An 8,603-nucleotide genomic window follows, 5' to 3' on the forward strand; every position below is an offset into this window, starting at 1 on the left:
TTGGTTCAGATATCATTTAAAACGACCCTTCCCCCCCTCTCTCTCTCTAAAAAAAAGCCATGATTAAATGACTAAAAAATATGTCTATAAAAATTCTATAATGTTTTTTAATGCTTTGTTTTTTAATTTGATTTTAAAACACCCATCACCACCTTAAGTGAATGAACAAAGCATACTCTTTTTTCGGCTTTTTGCATATATCTAGATTACATCACCAAGAAACGATGACTGAATTTGACACGCGACGACGCGAGAGTGCAATTTTAGCAATTTTAAAGTAATAAGATACGCACTGTAATGTGCACCCAAAACAGTATTTTTAAATGTTTTAACCCCACATTAGTAACGTGTTTTTAAAAAATCCGATATTTAGAGTTTGTAGGCTGCTTACATATACAAATATAATGGTTGCATATCGACAGCAAAAATATTTTACGGAAACGTTAAGGTATATTCATCTATATATGCATTTATTTATCAAAATTAATAAGTTCTTTGTATAAAAAAAGTGCACGTTATTGGCATAGAACTAAAATGACTCACTTCTTGCTAATAAGAATTTCCTGTAAAAGAATGTTTCTGATCGAATATAATATCGAATTTATATTCATTATGACAATGGCATAAACCAGCCACACTGAAAAACAATAAAGCACTGAGGAGCAATTTAGTTGTTAATCTAAATGCATATCAATATCAAAATCTGTCAAATTATTGTTGGTCTTTATTTAGATAATGACATGTTTGGTAGTGTTGTTACTCTGATGATTTAGCTACCCTTGAATTACAATACCCACCTTGTAAATTACCGTGCATTCATAAAATACTTTACACGATTTATACGATATTAGCGATACTTTTTTTAGCGATGCAAACAATAAGAGATCAGTAGATCATGAACGTTGTACCAGTAGCTCAGGTAACTTATAACAGGTTTATAAAAGAAACCTGTCCAACTTAATTAATTTGTAAATTATTTTTTGAATAAGCAATGCGACTTTTCTGGCGCTTGTCCTCCGATCCCGGTTTCTAGCGTCTAAAAAATCTGATTACAGATCACTCTACATTCACTAAACTGTTTGATATAAATGCAAAGAGGGAAGAATTTGTTATATTGGTATAGTCCACTAATGCATTTTCCATGGGCGGTAATGTTAACGTTAGGTTTTATAGCTCCGGCCATAATTTTCGTTCAGCAACGAGGGACCTCTTGAATGCAACCTCATCAAATTGTTAAAATTTTCTTGGTGTGAGGTCAGATTCGTTTTCCGGCAAAATGCGTCTGTATTGAAAAAAACATTAAAACAATTTCAATTCTTTTTCTTCAAATGATAACTCGATTTTGACACTTGCTTTTAAATTGCAAATCCTCTTTTCTGACATGTGTCAAGCATTTTGATTTAAAATGTTCCAATAAAAGTATATACACTCTGCAAGAATAGGAACTTTTTTGCTTAAAGCACAACTTTGTTGTCCTACTGATTCTAAAAATAGTTCGAGGGATATACCCATATTTACAAGAACTAAGCGTGCTATAGAAAACGCTGATTTGTTTTCCGCGACTCATTAAGCGTTCCAAACACACGAGAAAAAAAACTTCATAAACGCTATTAGTATTGTAGTCAAGGGATGGAGAATGAGACTAAACGACAGAGCTTTGCATTTAATTAATTAAGCAAAATTTCGATATATTATATTTCGATCGATGAAAGCCAAAAATCCATCCTTTGAGCAACATATAGCTATTTTTTTGGAATAAATAAGACAAAAGGCCATTTTCTTCGTTATTTTGACAAATAGTTTTTTTTAAGTAAACCAAGACGTTTTGTGTAGGGAACATATTTTTTTGCAAATTTTTTCTCAAAAGAAGCAGATTATCCGAAAACAAACAATGGTCTATTTTCTGTATAGGTTGTGATCGCCAAAGACGTTTTGATAATTCTGCGCAATTGTTTCAAGTACTTGTAAAGGTTTGTTTATTATGGGAAATATAACAATTATAGGAAACATTTTTAAAAATTTGTATAAAGCAAATTGTCAGGAAAATTGCATTTCAACCTCTATTACTCAAAAAAATATTGGACGCTTATGCTTTTGTATGTAAGTTTCGTGTAAAATATTCTGGCTAAAAATAAATCTAAGATGAAAAAAATAGCAAACAACAAAATATGTGCTACATATTCGAAATGAAGGGACTTAGTGTTTGCCACTTTGCAAATACTTGAATGATTTGTGACTACCATAACGGTTGACTTACATGTAAGACACATATGGTTCTACATGCACTCCGTGGAAGTTGCTTTCCAAAAATATAAAACAAAGATATTGACATTGAAAAAAGGACTGAACATCAGATATAACAAATAGACTGTCAATTCCACGCTTCGTAGCAAACAAAAAAAGGGGAGGGGGGGGGGTATTAAGCATAACACAAACAAGATCTGTAGTCCCTTTACATATGACTTTAAAACACAGAAAGAACAAGAAAGAAGAAAAACACACATAAACACATAATTCACTTTTATTGACATCGTCATCGGAAACAGAATTGACCAACTTTGACAGCAAATAAAATTTGATTTGCCCAACGAACGTATATTTTTGCCAAATACATTCTGTTTAAACATGTCTTATAAAGCATTTAAACGTATTTTCATTTTCATTATTAATATCATAATACCACAAACCTTGAAATTGTCAAAAGTAGAGTCGTTCGGTTTTATACATGTACTGTATACAGGGAAATATACGACCCCCCCCCCCCCCCCCCGTTTTCTTTTCGCCGCTTTCGCCCTTGGTATCAGCGGGCGAATGTAAGACTCGCCAAATACCAATGTTCCACTTTATCTCTATAATACAAAACCGTGTCTCGGAAATTTAATACGGAGCAAAACCGTTTGTCGCTGAAGGGCAAAAATAACCCTGAAAACAGTATGTGTGTACATTCAAATGCCGATTTAAATTGAATGTATGCCTTCAATATTTAATTTTAAGATGACAAGGAAGACTTGTTCATGTGATGTTCAATTGTCACCTAACACATCTTCCACATCTTCCTCGTACAGTTTTCCTACCAAACCCTTGCCAGATTATTCACCAAATACATCTTCCCCATATATGTATCATACCAAACCTTCTGCAGATCATCTTACCAGTTTGTATTGGTTACAAATGGCAGTAGTTTATTATAATAAACCTTATAACGCAAAGCAATGAACTACATTGTAACTTTAGCTTTTAAATATGTTTAAGGTGTATTTTAAAAGAAAATATCAAGTTAAGGCACTTGCTATAAATTGGGGAAAAAGTTCACTACGGCAGCATTTATTTCCTAGAATATATGTATGAGATAATTTTTCATTTGAATGAAATATATCTTCAACACTTTTCTTATAGGAAGCTGGGGAACACGGTTTATTGTGTAAATCATGAAAAACATAATGAATACGAAGAAAACCATTTACGTCACATCAGTCAATACATATAAATGTTACAACGTCTGAAGGTCTAAATAGTTCTCTCAAAAGTGAGATTTTCAAAACAACCAATATACCCCCTTTTGAACAATTATTCATTCCAAGTTCAATGGAGTTGGAAAGCTTTCATATAGAAACGAAATGTATATTAATTGAAACTTCTCAAAATGCTATGGTTGTAAGTCAAGGCGATGATTTTTATCAGCGCTCATCCCGATACATAAACTTTCGACTAATATGTAATTGTCTCGACAGATCCGGTGAAATACTTCAGTCAATTTGCACTTGCTTCAATTTATGAAAACTAAATTGTATGGATAACCTTCCAAATGAAGGAGGCTTTACAAATTGACGGGAAAGACCAAAGTGGAGAAATCGTTATTATGATTTTGATATCAGAAGACTTCGTGTATACGAAGTAGAAATGTTGGGGAGAACAGGGGAGGGTAAATGTTTGGACTTAACGTGTGCGGAGATGAACGTCTTCCAAGCGCATGCCTTCTCCGGGAATTCGGTAATATAATACTGGTTTCATTTATGATTTGTTTTTTACATATAATAATCGCCATTTTACCAATGTAACCAAACTGCTTTACAAACTGCAAACTCTTTGTAATGTATTATTCTCTCTTTGCTTGATGATATGTGATGTGCCCTTAGACGAGACACTTTATTTACACTGTTTTTATTCCACCCAGCTGACACCGGGTAACTACATATGCTGGGAGGCATAATGCGATGAACTGGTGTTACGTCTATGGGGAGTCAAAGACAATCATCTTCTAAGCACTACGGAAACCAAGCATAAGCACTGGCTGTATGCGTCATCATTGCTCGAATAAGGTTCAAATAAGGTTTTTCTCTGTGTTAGGTGTTGAGATACAATGTAATCTGTTTTTAGGTCATATTCTTATATATTTTTAATATGTATCATTATATCGCGTTGGTCTCATTGTAGACATAGTCCAAAAACGAACAAATATTCTGTGATTGTTTTCTAATAATTTATTTATTTTGTAAACTTGTGTTTTTACATACATATTTAGAAACATACAAAAATACATAGATATATACATATGTATTACTTGAAAACTATTTAAAAGAGAGAGAGAGAGAGAGAGAGAGAGAGAGAGAGAGAGAGATCCTCATCATCCTGAAAAAAAATAATCTTCTGTATGTGCAGGTATCTATTGCTCGTTAAAGACTTTACTGTAAAAAAATGAAGTTTGTTAAAATAAAACACCTCACTAACATAAGAATTAAACAAAATTTAAATTAGAAAGTATACAAGCAAAATGAAATGATGTATATGGTTTTCTTTCCGCTTTGTAGCAGATTCTGGTTTTTTCTGTTTTGATTTTAAAGATGGCAAGATTATGAGAAAAATATTCTATTAGTATTATTACATACTGAACTTTAAAAAAAAATATCCTTAAAAATGCATGACTTACAAAATACCAGTTAAGTGTACCATGGTATAAAAACAATTCTAGTAGGTAATGAATTAAGTTTGCATTCTAAAAAATCTAGGACAGTTCTTCTGTGTGAAAATTAATGCTATTTTGCTACGAGAATGATAATTTTTGAGAGAATAGTGTTCTGCAGTGTCAAAGACTTAGTGAACATTCTTCTTGTTTTTAAAAGAGACTAGTACCGGTAAGAAAAAATAGTCCATTTAAAACACACCATTTAATATGGGGCCGTTTAGTGAAGTTTGATTGTAAGACTTTTAAACACGAAAAAAAAACGTTGCAATATAGGTGATTGTTAGAATTTTATTGGTTTTGAATGTAAAAACAAATGTCTGGGGTAAGTAAACAGTTTGATTTTTACGGCACCTTAAACATTTTTAGTCTTTTATTTTTAAAATTTTAATAAAATATTCTATTCTATTTCATTTCTTTCGGGTTTTTACACGGGTGTCTTTATTAATAGCACATATGAAATATGCACAATGTTGATTTGTTTCTGTTATAGAAATGATATAAATATAAGAATGATTCCTGTGGGGTTTTTTTTGTTTTTTTTTTATAGAAAATATACGTTTAAAGACAATTTAATTCTAAATTCTAGTTTGAAATGTCCATACCAAATTTGAGAGTTTAAATTATATCATAGCATAAAAACCGACTCTGACTATCTATGTTCTTCCAGTTGGTTGGTGTTCACTTAACGCTGTTCATGCCGAAGGGAATTTCTTTTTGATTGGTATTCAATTAGTTAGGTTTCTTTTTCTCATTGCACGGTTCACATATGTATAGCTCAGGACTAAATTTGGTCTAACTTTGATTTATTTAAAGTTAATTTATGATAGTTTAATAAAACAAGCCAATTTTAATCAAAATGCATTGAATTAGAAAAAACGTTCATCAACTCTGCGGGTTTTATCTTCGAAAGTTGGAAACCATGAATTTTCACCATTAAATAAACCAAACATGAATTAAAGTATAATTCTGTATTTTAGATGGTATACCAAAAAGTGTAAAATATTAGCAATTTGTAAACTATTAACTCATTTTTCGAATTATATGAACTATTTTACACCAATTCCTACTGAATCAATTAAACCTAATTTAAACATGATTTTTTTTTCTAAACATGAAACAACGTAAGCATTACGTACGCCAATCCTATTTGAAAAAGTTTCTTGAAGAATATATTTGTCACTTTTTTATGACATCAGGGCAGTGACACCCTTTTAAAGTCATTTTAAAAAAAGGTTATATCATATAAATTCATGTACCTGGAAAAAAAAAATATTTTTTATTCATTTAAATCGTATGTGTACTACTTGCAATTAAGTGTCCTCAAGGTTATTTAAAAATGTCGGTGGGTATGTTCTTGTCTAAAAATAGCAATTTTGTCATTTGAAATCATAATCTTCCATTTCATTGTTCTAAACGTACATTCTATTTTAAAATTTTCAAAATAACCTGGCAACCGATATATTAGAGATGTAAAACGAAGATAAATCAGAATTTATGTTTTTAAAGTGTTCATTTTTTTACTTAATTGACCTTAATTGCAAAATACAATACAAATAAATCAACAAAATCAAGGGTTTCGTTTTGTTTGTTTAGATTTTGGGGGATTCGGGCTATGAACATTGTGAAGCTGTAAATAAAGAAACCGAGGTTAGTACATCTTTATATCATGGAGAATTAAATACATGCAACATATCATTAAACAAATGCATTAAATTGATATGATTCTAAAAAAAACCCATAAATGAGTTTTCCATCTACGGTTAACAGAAAATGCTTTGCACATACATGTACGATGTTGCGTGTGTTATGAAGGATATCGGAAGATAAACTGACTGTTACATGTTTATGTTGGTTCGAAATATAAGAATCACTCTACACCCCACTGTCCTTTACAATCGCAACATGCATTAAATTCAGTTGAAATATAAGGAAAACGCTTTAAAATGATTTATATACATTGTACATTTCGATAATTTTGACAATGTATTTTGTGTTGGTCGCATATCAAATTATGTGTCACTATAAAAGAGTTGTTGAAGGATTCATATTTTATACTCTCATACAGTCTATCATGTAGCTTGTTTAGCACAAAAATCCATTAAATTTCATTATTATATGTAGGCATTTACTGATATTTGATTTGATTTTATCTTATTTAGAGAATCAGGAAACAAATAAAACTTAGAAAACTTTACATAAAATAACAAAAATATTTACAGGGGAATAATAGTATTTCTCATCTGATTTCGTTTGTTAACTTTAATGAATATTTCTCTCTAGAAGGAGACCCATCCAACGTATGTTGAACTAATAGATTCTACGTATGACAAAATACCAGATGTAAGTACAATGTAGTTAGGAACATTATAAGATTGTATTCGTTTTCTTTAAAAAAAAAATTCGATATAAAACTTAACTCTCAAGTGTAAACATTATGGGTTTTTTCCAAACTAAGCAATATTTTATAGGTAGAGAAATCTAATATAAAACCATTCTGGTATATCTGGTAGCTGATTTCTTAATCGTTGAACCTTTTAAGTTCCTGCATTCATGACGCAAGAAGTACTCCTTCTTTATCATTAACTTTTCAAGAACATATTTATAGTAAATGTTATTTGAAAAAATGATAATTATAAAAAGCAATTTAAATCTTTTTTTTTAATAAATAGTTTCACATTTCCTAAAAAAAACTTTGTTGGATTAAATGTTATTTACTATGACATACATTCAACCATGAGCATCTAATACTATATGAAAAAATGAATTACTATTTTGTCTAGCACCATTTTAATGGACAGAATTCTGAGAAGTTGAAAGAATCGCAACACGAGGATACGATACCGCGGGGTTTTCCGGTGACGCAATATTTATAGATTTTTAACTGAAAGATGATTAGTCTGAATGAATTAGCAAATGTTAAGTTCTCATAAACAAAACAAATAGGTGTGTGTTATTAATATCAATGCTCAATTGTAAAAAAAAATATAATAATATATTATTTCGATCATGCACAAATATTAAATGATATTATGATTTTTTTAAATAGAAAGTGAATTAAGATTTGTGGACCTTTATTGTTTTTTTTCATTTGGTAATAAAAAGATTTTGACAATAGGGTATATGTAATAGTTTGCATAGCACATATTCAAACATTTTCCTTTTCTGCTTTCATGACATGAAGTTTGTTATGGTATTTTTAGCCGATGTTTTTCACAGTCCACATCTTTATTTTTTATTCAATTAACGTCTTTGCACTGTTAACATTGGACCACGTAGCCTCTGCATTCCTTTTTAAACGGGATAGGCGATTTAAACAAACGAAATTAATCGGAACATGGTTTTTTTTTCCTCGAACAGCCCAATTTTCACGACACGTAAAACCACAAGTACAAAAGGCATTTAAATTGACGTTATTTGTGCTTGAATGTCAGGAAATAAAGGTTTCCAAAGGGGTTCACATTCCACTTCTCCAATACACACAGTCACATATTTAACAAATGAGACAGCAAAGCGTCGTGGAGTTCAATGATTTATCATGTTGACAATAGTTGACGGGTTCATTTAATGTATGACTTGTATCTTGATACAATCAGAGACATGGATAGCAGAGATTGGCAGCCGATCGAAATCTCGTGGTCCC

At 30.9% G+C, this 8,603-nt stretch overlaps 1 long non-coding RNA gene across 1 annotated transcript; it reads left to right on the plus strand.

Moving 5' to 3' along the window:
* The first annotated feature begins 5,183 nt into the window (after positions 1-5,183).
* LOC128172534 (uncharacterized) lies at positions 5,184-7,901 on the plus strand. The gene is made up of 3 exons (XR_008242301.1): positions 5,184-5,285; positions 6,557-6,610; positions 7,244-7,901. It is a non-coding gene; the product is annotated as an uncharacterized LOC128172534 (long non-coding RNA).
* Positions 7,902-8,603: the final 702 nt, after the last annotated feature.

Source organism: Crassostrea angulata, chromosome 2 (genome assembly GCF_025612915.1).
Source record: "Crassostrea angulata isolate pt1a10 chromosome 2, ASM2561291v2, whole genome shotgun sequence".
Lineage (NCBI taxonomy): Eukaryota > Metazoa > Mollusca > Bivalvia > Ostreida > Ostreidae > Magallana > Magallana angulata.